This window comes from Trichechus manatus, unplaced genomic scaffold (genome assembly GCF_000243295.1).
Source record: "Trichechus manatus latirostris isolate Lorelei unplaced genomic scaffold, TriManLat1.0 scaffold00093, whole genome shotgun sequence".
Lineage (NCBI taxonomy): Eukaryota > Metazoa > Chordata > Mammalia > Sirenia > Trichechidae > Trichechus > Trichechus manatus.
In genome coordinates, this window is record NW_004444029.1 from 1,054,347 (window position 1) to 1,063,551 (window position 9,205).

The 9,205-nt window shown below is 52.8% G+C and overlaps 1 protein-coding gene across 1 annotated transcript in view; it reads right to left on the reverse strand.

Moving 5' to 3' along the window:
* The window catches only part of CNTNAP2 (contactin associated protein 2), a 1,280,693-nt gene that overhangs the window by 87,479 nt on the left and 1,184,009 nt on the right, over positions 1–9,205 (reverse strand). The gene's annotated exons all lie outside the window — the stretch shown is intronic.

Genomic DNA, 9,205 nt, shown 5'->3' on the forward strand with positions numbered 1-9,205 from the left:
ACACACACACACACACACACACACACACACACACACACACACACACACACACTTTCCCAAATGCTGAGATTCAAAACACATAGTTCTTTTGCTGTTACAGCAAGAGTGACTCTTTGTCCTGCCCCAGGGCAGGGGCCATCAGAGCTCAGAGGGAACTTGTTCTTTGGGGAGTGGGGTGAGCTGGAAGCAGAGGGGGGACCAGATGACAGCCCTCAGAGTGAGGCGCCTTCCTGTACAAACTACAAATGAGGCTTCCCAGAATCGGAGGGCTCCTCGGTCCCCACGTGTGCTCCCGCCTCTTCTTGGACGCGTTTTCACGGTTGACGGGTCTAGTGGTGTCTCCTCAGCTGTGACCCCCCCTGAGCGCCTGGTGCTTTTAGTGTCATCTGTGAGAAACCTATTTGTCACCACACACCTTTCTGGAGTGAGGTTTAATACCTGCTCAGGTACGCAGGAGGAAAGGTGGGTTGCCGGGAGCTCTGTCACCCTGTCTCCCGTGGGGAAGGTGCCAGTGTTCGGCAGAAGGAAGACACCTGTGCTGGCTGTTCAGCAGCAGCCAGGCATCCGCTCACAGACATACCTGAGCACCTGCTGTGACTGCACCTGACCAGGTAACAGCCACCAGGTGGGCAAAGCGGCGGAGGCCAGGAAGCGGCAGCTCCCTGGGGAGTGGGGGGGCGGGGGCAGAGGAGGGTGCAGGGAGGGGCTAACCCCTCACCAGGGACAGAACTCCCTGTTCTGACAAGCAGTCAGGGGTCATCAGTGACCATCCACAGTCCAGTCCTGAACCTGCAAGCTGCAAACCCAGAGGTGACTGGACAGCCAGGACTGAGAGCCAAAGAGCCCCCAGTCTGGGGGGTGTGGGGAGCCCGCCCTGCGTAACTGCCCAGTTTATACTCTATTCAACCAGCCACGGGGGCCTGGCAGCACTGTAGCTTCAGTCCGCAGCCGACTTCCATCAGAGCGAACACTTGGCATTTCCAACTATATTTAGAACAATCTTCCACAACGCCAAATGCATCATTAGCAAAACACTTATGTGACCAGAGAATCTCAGGGATTTTAAATCTCGTAAAGTTGTTTCTTCCGAGGAAAGCTAACGCAGTTCTTGCGGCTGTCAGCAAGCTGCTTTTGCGCCACCTGCAGGCGACAGGGGTAACTGCCGCCCCTCCATCGCCTCTTTCACCTGGCGTCAAAGCGATGGGCTCCCCAGTGGTGACTTTCCTAAACAACCTTATAATTTAATATGCTTTTTTGAGGGCCTTCAAAAACGGACGTCGAGAATACATGCTCCTTACAGAAAATCTAATTATACAGATTTTCAGGTAGAAACCACCCTGTGGTAATTACGTCCAGTGTTTTACGTATATTCTTTCCATCGTTACAATGATGGGAAGGGACCCACCTACACATACTGTCTGGCATTTGTTTTTTTCATTTAATGATGATTTATGAACCTCTCTCTGTGTCAAGAAACGTACCACTAAGCCATCATTTATAATGGACGACTAGTGCTGTGGATTGAATTGCATTCCCCCAAAAGACATCTGAAGTCCTAACCCCTATTCCTGTGAACCTGACCCTGTTAGGAAATAGAGTCTTGGAAGAAGTTATCAGTCAACATGAGGTCACACTGCAGTGGGGGGTCCTGATCCCATCCGTTGTTGTTGTTAGGTGCCATCGAGTCGGCTCCCACTCATAGTGACCCCACGTACAACAGAAGGAAATACTGCCCGGTCCTGCGCCATCCTCACAATTGTTGTTATGCTTAAGCCCATTGTTGCAGCCACTGTGTCAGTCCATCTCATTGAGGGTCTTCCTCTTTTTTGCTGACCCTCTACTTTACCAAGCATGATGTCCTTCTCCAGGGACTGATCCCTCCTGACGAAATGTCCGAAGTATGTGAAATGCAGTCTCCCCATCCTTGCTTTTAAGGAGCATTCTGGTTGTACTTCTTCCAAGATAGATTTGTTCGTTCTTTTGGCAGTCCATGGTATATTTAATATTCTTCTCCAACACCACAATTCAAAGGTGACAATTCTTTTTCGGTCTTCTTTATTCATCGTCCAACTTTCACATACTTAGGAGGCAACTGAAAACACCATGGTTTGGGTCAAGTGCACCTTAGTCTTCAAGGTGACATCTTTGCTTTGCTTTAAAGAGGTCTTTTGCAGCAGATTTGCCCAATGCATCTTTTGATTTCTTGACTGCTGCTTCCATGGGTGTTGAATGTGGATCCAAGTAAAATGAAATCCTTGACAACTTCAATTTTTTCTCCATTTATCATGATGTTGCTTATTTGTCCAGTTGTGAGGATTTTTTTTTTTTTATGTTGAGGTGTAATCCATACCGAAGACTATGGTCTTTGATCTTCATTTGTAAGTGCTTCAAGTCCTCTTCACTTTCAGGAAGCAAGGTTGTTATCATCTGCATCACGCAGGTTGTTAATGAGTCTTCCTCCAATCCTGATGTCCCATTCTTCTTCATTTTGAGTCATGCCACATCAGCAAATGAAGGTCCCAAAAGCTTGACTCCATCGACGTCATTAAGGTCGACTCTACTTTGAGGAGGCAGCTTTTCCCCAGTCATCTTTTGCGTGCCTTCCAACCTGAGGGCCTCATCTTCCAGCACTATATCAAACAATGTTCTGTTGCTATTCATAAGGTTTTCATTGGTTAAACCTTTTCAGAAGGAGACTGCCGGGTCCTTCTTCCTAGTCTGTCTTAGTCTGGAAGCTCAGCTGAAAACGGTCCGCCATGGTGACCCTGCTGGTATTTGAATGCCGGTGGCATAGCTTCCAGCATCAAAGCAACAGGTAAGCCTCCACAGTACAACAAACTGACAGACACGTGGGGGAGATCCCATCTGAGTGGTGTCCTATAGCAGACAGGAGACACAGAGACACAGACGCGGAGGGAAGACGCCATGAGAAGATGGATCCAGAGATTGGAGTGATGCAGCCACAAGTCCAGGACACCAAGGACGCTGGCCATCACCAGAAGCTGGAAGACACCATGGAAAAGATCCTCCCTTAGAGCCTCAGGAAGGATCAACATGGCCGACACCGTGATATGGGACTCCCGGCCTCCAGAACTGTGAGAGGGAATTTCTGTCCTTGTAAGCCACCCCGGTTGTGGTACTTTGTTTCGGCAGCCTGGGAAGCTGAGATGGGGTGTGTGTATGAGCCACCTACTTGGAGTGACAGAGAGGCTGGTCTGAAGGGGCTATTTATGGTGGAACCCTCAGGAGGAGAAGGTTCGTCCATGAGAACAGCAGGGAGTTGAGCACTTGAAGCTTTGGGAGAGCTTGAGGGGGATGGATCCTGGGGGGCCTGGAGCCCTGTGACCAGGGCTGAGTGAGGTGGAGATGAAATCAGGAAGAGCAAGGAGGGCAGGGCCTTCTAGGAGGACGGAGTGTGTTCAAAGTGCAAGGGCTTAAACGGAGTGGCGCCATCTGTCAGAATGTGGACGGGTCGTGGGCGGGTCGTGGGCTGCTCGCGGAGAACAGGCTGAGGAAGCAGAAGGGAGGCAGGGAGAAGAGTTAGGAGGTGGCTGCCGAGGTCCAGGTGAACGGCATGGTGGCCTGGAGTTGCGGCTGGGCGCAGGGTGGGGAGAAGTGGGGCTTCAGAGCGCAGGAGCAGGGGAGAGGGGTCGGATGTGAGAAAACATCCAATATCAGAATGCAGCTTCTTCTCGAAGAATGTAAAGAGAACCTGTTCTTAAAATACATGCTACAGGAAAGAAAGCTTAACAAACTACCTGCTCCTGGGGCTTGTCCTCTGAGAGGGTGTGTGTGTGGGGGGACATTTAAAATATATACAATAAAAAGAGGAGTGGGTTAAAAAAGAGATGGCAGAACTTTGCTTTTCTCCACTTGCTATTTATTTTCACGTGTGTTCAGTGGTAGTAAACTAATTTAATACTTATTTACGAACGGCTACCAACTCTTTACTGAATAATTTAACCTTTCCTTCAAAGTTGAGCTGTCACCTTTACCAAATTCTAACTTTATGCATATCTTTTTGTGTCTTTTTTTGTATCTATTACTCCCCTCCCCCTTTTTAAAATTGTACTTTAAATGAAGGTTTACAGAGCATATTAATTTCTCATTAAACATTAATACGCATATTGTTTTGTGACAGCACGTCAACACTCTCCCCTTCTCGACTTTGGGTTCCCCGTTACCAGCTTTCCTGTCCCCTCCTGGCTTCCCGTCCTTGCCCCTGAGCTGGTGTGCCCCTTTAGTCTCATTTTGTGTCTTTGGGTCTTTTTATTCTGTTTTACAGGTCTGTGAATTTCTGCACTAAAGCCAGACCCTAGCTTCAAAATATGTTTTACTACGTAACAGGACAAAGTTTTGCCTTTTGTTGTTGCTGGATATTAGTCCTAATGTTTCTTGTAAATTAATCTGAGACGTTTCATCTTTTTGTTTGTGACTTGGATGTTTTTACTACACTGTCCTGCTAATGACGGCTGATGCGCATCATTGACCTTATTTATTAGTTCTGTTTCTTGGTGTTCTTAGGTTTTCCCATGGACAACCAGAACATCCGCAAATAGTGATCATTTTGTCTCCCCTTCTGACATTTGTCTTTTTATGTCACAGCAGCGCTGGGTGGTGAGACCCTCGACTTCCCCTTGACTTGAGTGGTTGCCTTCTAAGTCACTATGAGGAGGCCTGGGGTCTCAGTAGGGTGTCTTCGTCGTGGGGAGTGGTCTTTTCTTTATCAGGGTAAGGTATCAGGGTCATGTCAGCTGAGCAAAGTGAGTTGCGTCTTAGTTTCTTGGTGCTGCTATAACAGAAATACCACAAGTGGGTGCCTTTGAAGAACAGGAGGCTAGAAGTCCAAATTCAGGGCGCTTACTCTAGGGGAAGGCTCTTTCTGTCTGCTCTGGGGACGGTCCTTGTCTCTGTCAGCTTCTCCTCCTCGGTTCCTTGGTGATCTCCACATGGCATCCCTCTTCCCCCTCTGTGCTTCCTGCTTCGGTGCCGAATCTGCTCCTTTTCTATCCCAGAATGATTGGTTTAAGATGCGGCCTGCACTGATATGTTCTCACCATCGTAACAAAGAAAACCCTATCCCTAAGTGGGATTATATCCACGGGTATAAAACCAAAAATACAAACCCATTGCTGTCGAGTCCATTCTGACCAACAGTGACCTACAGGACAGAGTGGAACCGCCCCATAGGGTTTCCAAGCCCGAAATCTTCATGGAAGCAGACTGCCACATCATTCTCCAAGCCCGTCAGTCTTCATGGAAGCAGACTGCCACATCATTCTCCAAGCCCGTCAGTCTTCATGGAAGCAGACTGCCACATCATTCTCCTGAGGAGCACCTGCTGGTTCCAACCCCCGACCTTTCTGTTAGCAGTCAATCGCTTAACCACTGGACCACCAGGCCTCCTTTTCCACAGGTATAGGGGTTAGGGTTGCAACACAAATTTTGGGGGGACACAATTCAATCTATAATATTTGGTAAACTTTTTACCTTTGTCTCAAAATTTAAAAACTATAGAAACAATGACCCCTGAAATCCCATATCCCCCAGTGATAAATCCACCCCTCGCGGGCTGCCCAGCTCCACCTCGCAACACCCCCTGAGTGTCTGTCTCTCCGGGTCAGCTCCCTGCAGCCATGGCGATTCTGTTCCTGGTCCTTCGCCGCCTCTGTGCTCATCCTTCAGACTCGATGACGTCCAGGGTCCCACCTCCAGGCCTACCCGGTAGCCTTTGATGCCCCAAACACAGCCCGGCATCCATGAGGTTAAACTTGTGCTCAGGGTGCCCTCCCTGCGGGGTGTCCCTCCACTCACTGCTCACTGGCCCCTGCGGCCACGTCCACTCACCCCCAGCTCCCCTTCACCTGGGCTGGAGAGCCTGTCGCCTGCTTTCTACCTGGAGTCCTGGTCTCCAGCTCTCTTGAAAGTGTCAGGAAGCACAGATTCTGACTCAGCAGGTCTGGGGGGCGGGGGAGGGGGGGTGGCGCCTGAAAGTCTGCATTTCTAACAAGCTTAGGGGCCCTCCTGCTGGTCCTGGGGCCATGCTCTGAGCCCGGGACTCTTCCTCTGACCCCTCTGACTTCAGAGCGTGGAGGGTCACAGCGGCAGTGACTCATGCGATGGTGGGATCGGGCTTGCGTTCCTTAGTATGGGGTAAGCTCCAAGGCCTGGGATATTGCAGGAGGAAGGGGCTTCTGGCAAGTTCCGGCACAAGCCTGGGGAGCGTGGGCCTGCGTGGGGGGCATGGACCTCCTGTGGGGGGCGTGAGGGGCGTGGGGGGCGTGGGCCTGGGTGGGCCTTCTGTGGGGGCGTGGGCCTGCGTAAGGGGTGTGGGGGGCGGGGGCCTTCGGGGGCCTCCTGTTGAGGGGTGGGCCTCCCGCGGGTAAGGACATCAGTGGAGCCGGCCCCAGACGCAGGCCCGGATTGTGGGCCCTGTCCCTGTGCAGCCCCGCAGGGCCCACGCGCTCCGAGGACTCCCGCTCCCACGAGCGCCCTGGCCCCCCAGCAGCCTAAACACTGGTCGCGGGCCTGGCTTCCTGCCTGCAATCTGGAGGGACCCCTGCCTGTCCAGCACCTCCAGACCAGCTCCAGCCTGGCCCAGCTGCTCTTCTCTCCGGTGGGCGGACCTCATTTTCTCCAAGGGGGTCTGGACCCTCTCAGTCTGTGGGGGGTGGGGGTGGGGGAGCAGCTATCCCGCAGCCCAGGGCGCCACGTGGAGTTTCCTCATATCCAATTTATTGTTAACTGCCGTAGAGTACCCCTCGACTCTCGGCAACCCAGCGCCTGACAGAACGAAACACTGCCCGGTCCTGCGCCAACCCCATGTCAGGTGGGGATCGGACCATTGTGATCCAGAGGGTTTCCACTGGCTGATTTTCAGAAGTCAATCGCCAGGCCTTTCTTCCTAGTCTGTCTTAGTCTAGATGCTCCGCTGAAATCTGTTCAGCATCGTAACAGCATGCAAGCCTCCGCTGACAGATGGGAGGGTGGCTGTGCATGAGGTACCCTGGCTGGGTATCAAAGCGGGTCTCCTGCGTGGAAGGTGAGAATTCTACCCCCAACCACCCCTTCCACGCTGGCAGTCCTAACCCAGGAGGTAACCCAGCTACCCTGATATGAAGACAAACGGTGAGCTGAGATGTACAGTCCTCTGACCAAGCCAAGGGAGCCCTGGTGGTGCAGTGGTTAACAGCGCAGCTGCTAACCAAAAGGTTGGCAGTTTGCATCCACCAGCTGCTCCTTGGAACCCCTACGGGGCAGTTCTACTCTGTACTGTACGGCCGCTATGAGTTGGAATCGACTTGACGGCAATGGGTTTTCACCAAGCGGAAATCTCAACTAGGAGAGATGAGGATCGGCTCTTTTAAAACATTTACACTAAAATGAGAAAATGCTGTGTACCAGACAGGGTGAGTGACTTCCACCTGAGAGCGAGGGCGGCGCGGGACAGCGTTTCCCCGGCTCTGCCGCCCCCTTCCAGGAGCGCCAGGGGCGCTCGCCCGGTGAGTCCACCATGCGACGGCTTTCCTCTGGGGTCCCACGAGCTCTGTGCTGTGCCTTGGCGGGTGGCATTTCTCTGGCAGCTCGAGGTGGCGTAATGGAGGCTCATTACGATTAAGGACCGTGAGTCCTCGAGCCCCGGGCAGCCTCGAGGGCGCCGATCCGTCCAACATTCACACGAAGTCGTCAGCAGCACACTGCCTCCCTCGCTGTGCTGAGCACCTAGCAGCCCGCAGGTATCACGCAGCTCCTTCAGCTCTTTTCCACTCTGAGCCACGGCTGGAAGGGATTTCACTGGCCTGTTTGCGTCTCAGGATGAAATGGAGAAGCTGGAGAAGGAACACCCAAATCGTGTGGAGGGACCCAAAGGCCAGGTTCGCTGTGAGAGTGTTTCTGGGGTTCTAGCCAAGGGCCTGAGATGTCTTACCTTCTTTCCGAATCCCTAATTTTGGGCAGGATTCCCTGGGTGGTGCAGTTACCGCGCTCTGCTGCTAACCTGAGGTTGGAGGTTGAGTCCACTCGGAGGCAATAATCCAGGACTTGAAATGCAAACAGTCTGCCTGTGGCCAGAAGCCAGCTTTGCTGGGGAAGCTCCCATGGGGGAGGGGGTGGCAGGAGGGAGGACCCGGGCCGAGGAATAAACGGGTCTCCAGAGTTGCAGTCATCCAGCTCAAGGTACCAGGTGGTGCAAACAGTCAATGTGCTCGGCTGCTACCTGAAAGGTTGGAGGTTTGAGTCCACACGGATGCACCTCAGAAGAAAGGCATGGTGATCTACTTCTGAAAAATCAGCCATCGAAACCCTGTGGAGCACAGTTATACTCTAACGCACACAGGGTCACCATGAGGTGGAGTTGACTCAATAGCTACCGGTTGGTTGGTTTGCTTAATACTTGGAATTAGCCCAGAGGTATTGAATTTAGAACAGACCACCTTGGTGAATGTTTTTATTCCAAGCTGAAGCTCAAGGCTCACCATGAGTATGGGCTGCCGTGAAGACATGTTCAAGAGAGAGCCGTTAGCTCAGTCCCACCCCGACCCACCCTTTCCAGGCCAGAGTCTCCCCCAGAGTCAGACAAGAGGGAGTCTGATGAGCAGAGACCATGCCTTCTCCCTGTCTTGGTTCCCCTTCCCCTGGGACCTCAGACACTTGCACCTGGACTGGGACCGAGCAGGACTTACAGTGCGGAGGACAAACACATCCGAATGCTCCCGCCCCTCCCACCTCCAGTCACTTTGTTCCCATCACTGGGGGGCAGGAGGGGTGCAGACTAAGCTGAGATGGGACTAGAAGATGAGAGGTAGTTGTGGTGGTTCTGCCCAGACACAGAGCCACACCCTGTCCTCTCCCCACTGGCTGGATAATCCGTCCCCTTTGCTGTTCCATCTGTGGAGCTGGTATAGTGCCTGGCACAGCATAGGCTTGACAGGCCAAAGTCGAACTGAGGGGCAAAGCAGGTGGTGGGGCTGGGGAGGCCCAGCGTCAGGGCCCAAGAGCAGCCTTGGCCACATCTCTCTCAGCAGTGTTGTCTGGTCAGTCACCCTGTCAAGCTATTACCCACGTGATGTGGGCCTGTTCCACCTCAGGTGACCCACGTGACCCAGGCCTGTTCCACCTCGGGTGACCCGGGTGACCCAGGTGACGCGGGCCTGTTCCACCTGGGGTGACCCAGGTGACGCGGGCCTGTTCCACCTGGGGTGACCCA